Source organism: Salmo salar, chromosome ssa06 (genome assembly GCF_905237065.1).
Source record: "Salmo salar chromosome ssa06, Ssal_v3.1, whole genome shotgun sequence".
NCBI classification, from domain to species: domain Eukaryota; kingdom Metazoa; phylum Chordata; class Actinopteri; order Salmoniformes; family Salmonidae; genus Salmo; species Salmo salar.
In genome coordinates this window covers 970,762-978,933 of record NC_059447.1, presented here as the reverse complement: position 1 = coordinate 978,933, position 8,172 = coordinate 970,762, and the positions used below count along the sequence as shown (strand labels likewise).

General features: G+C 51.4%; 1 pseudogene; it reads left to right on the top strand.

The window, feature by feature from the left end:
• The first annotated feature begins 2,935 nt into the window (after positions 1-2,935).
• LOC123743349 (protein kinase C beta type-like) overlaps positions 2,936-8,172 on the top strand; it is a 139,974-nt pseudogene continuing 134,737 nt past the window's right edge.

Sequence of the window (8,172 nt, the reverse complement as noted above, 5' to 3'; positions counted from 1 at the left end):
ATAAAGCCCCTTAAATTGAAATTGAAATTGAATTGAGAGGGTTTCCTGTGTGAAGTGATGATTCATTGTATTGTGTCATATCTGTGGCTTTAGAGACCGTGAAGAGAGAGAGAGAAAAGAAAAGGAAGAATGACGAGTCTCTTCTCTCCTCTCTCCAAACTGTTCAAGGGCCATGGTCGGTCTACATGGTTATTGTTAGCTGTAACTGTCTCCCATCCTGGATGTTAACCCACAACCCTCTGGGCACCAATAGGTCTACGTTTCCAGGTCTGGGGAGACAGTACATTCCATCCTGGATGTTAACCCACAACCCTCTGGGCACCAATAGGTCTACGTTTCCAGGTCTGGGGAGACAGTACATTCCATCCTGGATGTTAACCCACAACCCTCTGGGCACCAATAGGTCTACGTTTCCAGGTCTGGGGAGACAGTACATTCCATCCTGGATGTTAACCCACAACCCTCTGGGCACCAATAGGTCTACGTTTCCAGGTCTGGGGAGACAGTACATTCCATCCTGGATGTTAACCCACAACCCTCTGGGCACCAATAGGTCTACGTTTCCAGGTCTGGGGAGACAGTACATTCCATCCTGGATGTTAACCCACAACCCTCTGGGCACCAATAGGTCTACGTTTCCAGGTCTGGGGAGACAGTACATTCCATCCCAACCTGGATGTTAACCCACAACCCTCTGGGCACCAATAGGTCTACGTTTCCAGGTCTGGGGAGACAGTACATTCCATCCCAACCTGGATGTTAACCCACAACCCATCACCACCATCACCACCATCATCATCACCACCATCATCACCACCAACACTATCACCACCATCACTATCACCACCACCACCATCACCACCATCATCACCATCATCACCACCACCATCATCACCACCATCACCACCATCACTACCACCATCACCACCATCATCACCATCACCACCACCACCATCACCACATCATCACCATATCACAACACATCAACCATCACCATAACACACCACCATCATCACCATCACCACCACCACCATCACTATCACCACCACCACCATCACCATCATCACCACCACCACCATCATCACCATCATCACCACCATCACCACTATCACTATCACCACCAACACCATCACCACCATCATCACCACCATCATCACCATCACTATCATAATTTTGTTAATGTTGACATATTTCTGTTTTGTGCTGACAACTTTCAAACCCCATAGAGCTATATCTGGAGGATCAGATAACATATGGTTTATTACACTACCAAACCCCATAGAGCTATATCTGGAGGATCAGATAACATATGGTTTATTACACTACCAAACCCCATAGAGCTATATCTGGAGGATCAGATAACATATGGCTTATTACACTACCAAACCCCATAGAGCTATATCTGGAGGATCAGATAACATATGGTTCATTACACTACCAAACCCCATAGAGCTATATCTGGAGGATCAGATAACATATGGTTCATTACACTACCAAACCCCATAGAGCTATATCTGGAGGATCAGATAACATATGGTTTATTACACTACCAAACCCCATAGAGATATATCTGGAGGATCAGATAACATATGGTTTATTACACTACCAAACCCCATAGAGCTATATCTGGAGGATCAGATAACATATGGTTTATTACACTACCAAACCCCATAGAGCTATATCTGGAGGATCATATAACATATGGTTTATTACACTACCAAACCCCATAGAGATATATCTGGAGGATCAGATAACATATGGTTTATTACACTACCAAACCCCATAGAGCTATATCTGGAGGATCATATAACATATGGTTTATTACACTACCAAACCCCATAGAGCTATATCTGGAGGATCAGATAACATATGGTTTATTACACTACCAAACCCCATAGAGCTATATCTGGAGGATCAGATAACATATGGTTTATTACACTACCAAACCCCATAGAGCTATATCTGGAGGATCAGATAACATATGGTTTATTACACTACCAAACCCCATAGAGATATATCTGGAGGATCAGATAACATATGGTTTATTACACTACCAAACCCCATAGAGATATATCTGGAGGATCAGATAACATATGGTTTATTACACTACCAAACCCCATAGAGATATATCTGGAGGATCAGATAACATATGGTTCATTACACTACCAAACCCCATAGAGATATATCTGGAGGATCAGATAACATATGGTTTATTACACTACCAAACCCCATAGAGCTATATCTGGAGGATCAGATAACATATGGTTTATTACACTACCAAACCCCATAGAGATATATCTGGAGGATCAGATAACATATGGTTTATTACACTACCAAACCCCATAGAGCTATATCTGGAGGATCAGATAACATATGGTTTATTACACTACCAAACCCCATAGAGCTATATCTGGAGGATCAGATAACATATGGTTTATTACACTACCAAACCCCATAGAGATATATCTGGAGGATCAGATAACATATGGTTTATTACACTACCAAACCCCATAGAGCTATATCTGGAGGATCAGATAACATATGGTTTATTACACTACCAAACCCCATAGAGCTATATCTGGAGGATCAGATAACATATGGTTTATTACACTACCAAACCCCATAGAGATATATCTGGGACATCAGATGACACATTTGTTATAATTGGAATGTTCTAAAACCTGTAGAGAGAGACACACACACACACGCACGCACACACACACACACACACACACACACACACACACACACACACACACACACAGGTGGGTTACATGTTGAGTTGAAGTGGCGAGGTTTAATAACAGGGGAGTGTGTGTGTGTGTGTGTGTGTGTGTGTGTGTGTGTGTGTGTGTGTGTGTGTGTGTGTGTGTGTGTGTGTGTGTGTGTGTGTGTGTGTAGCTGGTTCTCTCCTGCTGTCCAATGTACTGCCTTGCAAGCAGCAGTCAGCCGGTGGAAAGAACGAGAGCCGAGTCGCGCTTAAGGAAGGAACGGCTGCGGATCTTTCCCGTTACAAACGGAGATAACACACACACACACACACACACACACACAAGACACGGACGACACGGACACTGAGTGAAACAAACAAACGGACAGTTGAGGTTCTCCAAAAAAACGTATACTATAGTCCCAACATACAAAAAAACACACATTTCCACGTTGAAACCTAAACCGAACGAAAGCGATGGCTGACTCCGGAGCGAACAGCAACAGCGACGGAGAGGAAAAACCGCTGCGGGGATTCGCGCGTCAGGGCGCCCTCCGACAGAAGAACGTGCACGAAGTCAAGGACCACAAGTTCATCGCTCGCTTCTTCAAGCAGCCAACCTTCTGCAGCCACTGCACCGACTTCATCTGGTGAGCGAGAGAGAGAGAGAGAGAGAGGAGATGGAGGGGAGGGAGAGAAAGAGAGAGGTACCGCGGGGTGGCTTTGAATTGGAAGAGTTTGACCCCCCTTTTGCTGAGGGCTTTAGGCTACTGTTGCAATATAATGATAATGTTGGAAAGAGGGATAGATAGAGGGAGAGGTATCGGAGTGTCTGAGCGGGGATAGGAGAGTAGAACAGAGCAGGCTTGGATACGCACTGGGCGCAGAAGTCAATTCCACAAAAGTCTGTGTGCCAGTTGGCTATAGGCTGTCCAGTATCTCACCCCTGCAGCAGGCTAGGCTATAGGCTGTCCAGTATCTCATCCCCTGCAGCAGGCTAGGCTAGGCTATAGGCTGTCCAGTATCTCACCCCTGCAGCAGGCTAGGCTATAGGCTGTCCAGTATCTCACCCCTGCAGCAGGCTAGGCTATAGGCTGTCCAGTATCTCATCCCCTGCAGCAGGCTAGGCTATAGGCTGTCCAGTATCTCATCCCCTGCAGCAGGCTAGGCTAGGCTATAGACTGTCCAGTATCTCATCCCCTGCAGCAGGCTAGGCTATAGGCTGTCCAGTATCTCATCCCCTGCAGCAGGCTAGGCTAGGCTAGGCTATAGACTGTCCAGTATCTCACCCCTGCAGCAGGCTAGGCTATAGGCTGTCCAGTATCTCACCCCTGTAGCAGGCTAGGCTAGGCTATAGGCTGTCCAGTATCTCACCCCTGCAGCAGGCTGGCTTTGCTGTCAGGCTGGGCTATAGGCTGTCCAGTATCTCACCCCTGCAGCAGGCTAGGCTATAGGCTGTCCAGTATCTCACCCCTGCAGCAGGCTAGGCTATAGGCTGTCCAGTATCTCACCCCTGCAGCAGGCTAGGCTAGGGCTATAGGCTGTCCAGTATCTCACCCCTGCAGCAGGCTAGGCTATAGGCTGTCCAGTATCTCATCCCTGCAGCAGGCTAGGCTATAGGCTGTCCAGTATCTCATCCCCTGCAGCAGGCTAGGCTATAGGCTGTCCAGTATCTCATCCCCTGCAGCAGGCTAGGCTATAGGCTGTCTAGTATCTCACCCCTGCAGCAGGCTAGGCTATAGGCTGTCTAGTATCTCATCCCTGCAGCAGGCTAGGCTATAGGCTGTCCAGTATCTCACCCCTGCAGCAGGCTAGGCTATAGGCTGTCCAGTATCTCAGCCCTGCAGCAGGCTAGGCTATATGCTGTCCAGTATCTCACCCCTGCAGCAGGCTAGGCTATAGCCTGTCCAGTATCTCAGCCCTGCAGCAGGCTAGGCTATAGGCTGTCCAGTATCTCACCCCTGCAGCAGGCTAGGCTATAGCCTGTCCAGTATCTCACCCCTGCAGCAGGCTAGGCTATAGGCTGTCCAGTATCTCACCCCTGCAGCAGGCTAGGCTATAGCCTGTCCAGTATCTCACCCCTGCAGCAGGCTAGGCTATAGGCTGTCCAGTATCTCATCCCCTGCAGCAGGCTAGGCTATAGGCTGTCCAGTATCTCACCCCTGCAGCAGGCTAGGCTATAGGCTGTCCAGTATCTCACCCCTGCAGCAGGCTAGGCTATAGGCTGTCCAGTATCTCATCCCTGCAGCAGGCTAGGCTATAGGCTGTCCAGTATCTCATCCCTGCAGCAGGCTAGGCTATAGAATGTCCAGTATCTCATCCCCTGCAGCAGGCTAGGCTAGGCTATAGGCTGTCCAGTATCTCATCCCTGCAGCAGGCTAGGCTAGGCTATGGCTGTCCAGTATCTCATCCCCTGCAGCAGGCTAGGCTATAGGCTGTCCAGTATCTCATCCCTGCAGCAGGCTAGGCTATAGGCTGTCCAGTATCTCACCCCTGCAGCAGGCTAGGCTAGGCTATAGGCTGTCCAGTATCTCATCCCTGCAGCAGGCAGGCTAGGCTATAGGCTGTCCAGTATCTCACCCCTGCAGCAGGCTAGGCTATAGGCTGTCCAGTATCTCATCCCCTGCAGCAGGCTAGGCTATAGGCTGTCCAGTATGTCACCCCTGCAGCAGGCTAGGCTATAGGCTGTCCAGTATCTCATCCCTGCAGCAGGCTAGGCTATAGGCTGTCCAGTATCTCACCCACTGCAGCAGGCTAGGGCTATAGGCTGTCCAGTATCTCACCCCTGCAGCAGGCTAGGCTATAGGCTGTCCAGTATCTCACCCCTGCAGCAGGCTAGGCTATAGGCTGTCCAGTATCTCACCCTGCAGCAGGCTAGGCTATAGGCTGTCCAGTATCTCACCCCTGCAGCAGGCTAGGCTATAGGCTGTCCAGTATCTCACCCCTGCAGCGCTAGGCTAGGCTATAGGCTGTCCAGTATCTCACCCCTGCAGCAGGCTAGGGGGCTATAGGCTGTCCAGTATCTCACCCCTGCAGCAGGCTAGGCTGGGCTATAGGCTGTCCAGTATCTCACCCCTGCAGCAGGCTGGCTATAGGCTGTCCAGTATCTCATCCCTGCAGCAGGCTAGGCTATAGGCTGTCCAGTATCTCATCCCTGCAGCAGGCTAGGCTATAGACTGTCCAGTATCTCACCCCTGCAGCAGGCTAGGCTATAGACTGTCCAGTATCTCACCCCCTGCAGCAGGCTAGGCTAGGCTAGGCTATAGGCTGTCCAGTATCTCATCCCTGCAGCAGGCTAGGCTATAGGCTGTCCAGTATCTCATCCCTGCAGCAGGCTAGGCTATAGACTGTCCAGTATCTCATCCCCTGCAGCAGGCTAGGCTAGGCTATAGGCTGTCCAGTATCTCATCCCTGCCGCAGGCTAGGCTATAGGCTGTCCAGTATCTCATCCCCTGCAGCAGGCTAGGCTATAGGCTGTCCAGTATCTCATCCCAGCAGCAGGCTAGGCTATAGACTGTCCAGTATCTCATCCCCTGCAGCAGGCTAGGCTAGGGCTATAGGCTGTCCAGTATCTCATCCCTGCAGCAGGCTAGGCTATAGGCTGTCCAGTATCTCATCCCTGCTGCAGGCTAGGCTATAGGCTGTCCAGTATCTCACCCCCTGCAGCAGGCTAGGCTAGGCTATAGGCTGTCCAGTATCTCATCCCCTGCAGCAGGCTAGGCTAGGCTATAGGCTGTCCAGTATCTCATCCCCTGCAGCAGGCTAGGCTATAGGCTGTCTAGTATCTCACCCCTGCAGCAGGCTAGGCTATAGGCTGTCCAGTATCTCACCCCTGCAGCAGGCTAGGCTATAGGCTGTCCAGTATCTCATCCCCTGCAGCAGCAAGCTAGGCTATAGGCTGTCCAGTATCTCATCCCCTGTAGCAGTCTAGGCTAGGCTATAGGCTGTCCAGTATCTCACCCCTGCAGCAGGCTAGGCTATAGGCTGTCCAGTGTCTCATCCCTGCAGCAGGCTAGGCTATAGGTTGTTCAGTATCTCACCCCTGCAGCAGCAGGCTAGGCTAGGCTAGGCTAGGCTATAGGCTATCCAGTATCTCATCCCCTGCAGCAGGCTAGGCTAGGCTAGGCCATAGGCTATAGGCTGTCCAGTATCTCACCCCTGCAGCAGGCTAGGCTAGGCTAGGCTAGGCTAGGCTAGGCTATAGGCTGTCCAGTAGGTTGTTCCAGCATCTCACGCAACATGAGAATGACGGTAGGGGACGGACTCACAGGTGGAACATTTGCTGTTTTAATACAGACCCTATATTTGGAGAGGCAGGTAGCCTAGTGGTTAGAGGGGGGGACGGCAGGTAGCCTAGTGGTTAGAGTGGAGGGGCGGCAGGGAGCCTAGTGGTTAGAGTGGATGGGAGGCAGGTAGGCTAGTGGTTAGAGTGGAGGGACGGCAGGTAGCCTAATGGTTAGAGTCGAGGGACTGCAGGTAGCCTAGTGGTTAGAGTGGAGGGGGGGCAGGTAGCCTAGTGGATAGAGTGGGGGGCGGCAGGTAGCCAAGTGGTTAGAGTGGAGGGACAGCAGGTAGCCTAGTGGTTAGAGTGGGGGGACCGGCAGGTAGCCTAGTGGTTAGAGTGGAGGGGGGCAGGTAGCCTAGTGGTTAGAGTAGAGGGACGGCAGGTAGCCTAGTGGTTAGAGTGGAGGGGGGGCAGGTAGCCTAGTGGTTAGAGTGGAGGGACGGCAGGGTAGACTTGTGGTTAGAGTGGAGGGACGGCAGGTAGCCTAGTGGTTAGAGTGGAGGGGCGGCAGGTAGCCTAGTGGTTAGAGTGGAGGGACGGCAGGTAGCCTAGTGGTTAGAGTGGAGGGGTGGCAGGTAGCCTAGTGGTTAGAGTGGAGGGGGGGGGGGGCAGGTAGCATACTGGTTAGAGTGGAGGGATGGCAGTGTAGACTTGTGGTTAGAGTGGAGGGACGGCAGGTAGCCTAGTGGTTAGAGTGGAGGGGTGGCAGGTAGCCTAGTGGTTAGAGTGGAGGGACGGCAGGTAGCCTAGTGGTTAGAGTGGAGGGATGGCAGTGTAGCCTAGTGGTTAGAGTGGAGGGACGGCAGGTAGCCTAGTGGTTAGAGTGGAGGGACGGCAGGTAGTCTAGTGGTTAGAGTGGAGGGGCGGCAGGTAGCCTAGTGTTTAGAGTGGAGGGACAGCAGGTAGCCTGGTGGTTAGAGTGTAGGGGTTGCAGGGTAGCCTATTGGTTAGAGTGGAGGGACGGCAGGTAGCCTAGTGGTTAGAGTGGAGGGGTGGCAGGTAGCCTAGTGGTTAGAGTGGAGGGGGGGCAGGTAGCATAGTGGTTAGAGTGGAGGGATGGCAGTGTAGCCTAGTGGTTAGAGTGGAGGGACGGCAGGTAGCCTTTTGGTTAGAGTGGAGGGACGGCAGGTAGCCTAGTGGTTAGAGTGGTGGGGCGGCAGGTAGCCTAGTGGTTAGA